This window comes from Penaeus monodon, chromosome 41 (assembly GCF_015228065.2).
Source record: "Penaeus monodon isolate SGIC_2016 chromosome 41, NSTDA_Pmon_1, whole genome shotgun sequence".
Lineage (NCBI taxonomy): Eukaryota > Metazoa > Arthropoda > Malacostraca > Decapoda > Penaeidae > Penaeus > Penaeus monodon.
Genome location: NC_051426.1, coordinates 3,353,770 through 3,356,269, shown reverse-complemented (window position 1 = coordinate 3,356,269; position 2,500 = coordinate 3,353,770).

Below are 2,500 nucleotides of genomic sequence, written 5' to 3'. Positions count from 1 at the left end.
GCACAAACACCCAATCCCCCAACTAATTTATCTCAATCGAACCGCGTGCTGTTACCCTCACCCACACGAGGGCGCAGTTTCTGAATAAGTGACAAGGGTTCTGATGTCGATTCTCGATATCAGACGAAAGGGTTTAGATCCTCCGAGATAGATGAGCTGTTAGGTAAATGTCCGGAAGGGGGGGGGGGGCAGAGGGCAGATGGATGATAATGGCAATGAAGGCATTGTAAAAAGGCGTGGAAGTTGATAACGATGGAGATAAAAAGAAACAGTGAGACATCGGATGATTGATGATGATAATGAGTGAATTGTCATTAGTATAAAGCGAGGTCCCGGGAATCACACGAGCGTTCTTATACATATCACGTTATTTTAAATAGTTATGATTATGTATATTGTATAGAAATATTCCAGAATACTAACTTATGTTTACATTAAATTATTATATCTATTATACATTTTAAAAAATATATATATTCGTATAGATCCTCCGTAACACAAGATCAAGACAGAAATTCGTCACACGGAAACGGTCGCTATCGCCTTCGTCTGGATGTGTTCCGTTTGCGGGCGATACTTTTGGAAAAAAAGAAAACTCAAAATCAGACGGAAAAGAAAAAAAATGACGGAAAAAGTGCTAGCGTGATAGGTCTTACATCATTTAACAAGAGAGGGAGAGTAGACGGAGGGAGTGAGTGGTGAGTATATTTGTGGGTGTGGGTGGGTGGGTGCTGGAGTATAGGTACGAGTATATGTCGGTGTGGGTGTGTTATGTGTGCGTGTGTCTAAAGGTAGGTATTTATCTGCGTATGTGAAAGAGAAAGAGCCACGGAAGGAGAGAGAGGTAGATAGAGAGAGAGAGGGGGGAGATCACAGGGAAAGAGAGACAGAGACAAAAAACAACAAAAAAAAAAAAAAAAAAAAAAACAGCCCAATACCCACTCATCCAGAGAGAGACCAAGAGCCTGATACAGAGAGAGAGAGAGAGAGAGAGAGAGAGAGAGAGAGAGAGAGAGAGAGAGAGAGAGAGAGAGAGAGAGAGAGAGAGAGACAGACAGACAGACAGACAGACAGACACAGACAGAGACAGAGAGTCAGAGAGACAGAGACAGAGACAAAACAGAGAGACGAAACAGAGACAGACAAAGACCCAGAGAGAGAGAGAGAGATCAACTGCTCTGCAACCATTACGAGAAGGTCAGCCGAGGTCATGCCCTTGTTTGCACCGGGCGAGAGGGCATCGTAGGCTGATATTATATAAAGCGAGAGAATCGAGGTCAACCTGACACTCGCCCTTCTGTGCCCGCGCCAGCACTCACTATCACTCCTCGTTGCTTTTTCCTCTCACTATCAGGCTGATTTTGTCACCACTGGTTTTTCAGCTTCTATAACTTCGTCTTTTTCTTTTTTTTCCGCCTATCATTACTATTTTCGGTTTTCTGTATCACCACTTTTTGATATTCGTTTCTCTGTTATTGCTATATCCATTTTTTTCTAGCATCACCATTTCCATTTATTTTCTATATCATTATCATTTCCCCCTTTTCTATATTATCACTATTTTCTTCTTTTTTCCATCATCGACATTTCCCTTTTATATCTACCATCACTATTTTCTTTCTTTTCTCTAACGTCACTATCATCATTACAACAATGACTACCTGTTAAGTGAAATACAAACTCTGATAATAGTGGCCATCCAATCTTCTTCATTATCATCATCTATCTCACCATATCTCACCCATTGTCTATTCATCATTATTCTTAACTTTTACTTTCACAATCTTTTATAGCGTCTTCATCATCACCCTCTTTCCTTCTTTATCTATCCATCATCTCTCTTTTTATCTCATTTATCTATCTCTGTTCTTCATTTTAAAAAAAATGTCTTCTGTTTCTCATTCTCACAGTATGTGTCGTGTCTTCATCGTGATTCACTGGTTCTCGTGTTCTGGGGAAAGGAATTAGGAAATAAGTGTTAGCAAGAGTAATAACGATGATGATGAGGATGATGAAGATAAATGGGATTATTATAATAAATATGGTACTTCTTATCATTATCATTATCATTGTTATCATTGTTGTTATTATACCTGTAGTATTATCAATATCATCGATTTTATCAGTTTTAACACGTGCATCATCATATAATATATAAGAAAATAAAAGATACGTGTTTCTCTAATACATTACAATACACACACACACACACACACACACATATACATATATACATATATATATATATATATATATATATATATATATATATATATATATATATATATATATATATATATATATATGTGTGTGTGTGTGTGTGTGTGTGTGTGTGTGTGTGTGTGTGTGTGTGTGTGTGTATTCGCGCGTGCGTGCGAAAAAAAAAATCTGACATCTTCTTTTAACGCCGTGGTCAGAGAAAGACAGAATATAAAAAAAACAGACAAACAGCCGGAAAAAAAAGACAAATCCTCCCCTTCCTCCTCCCCACCCACCCCCC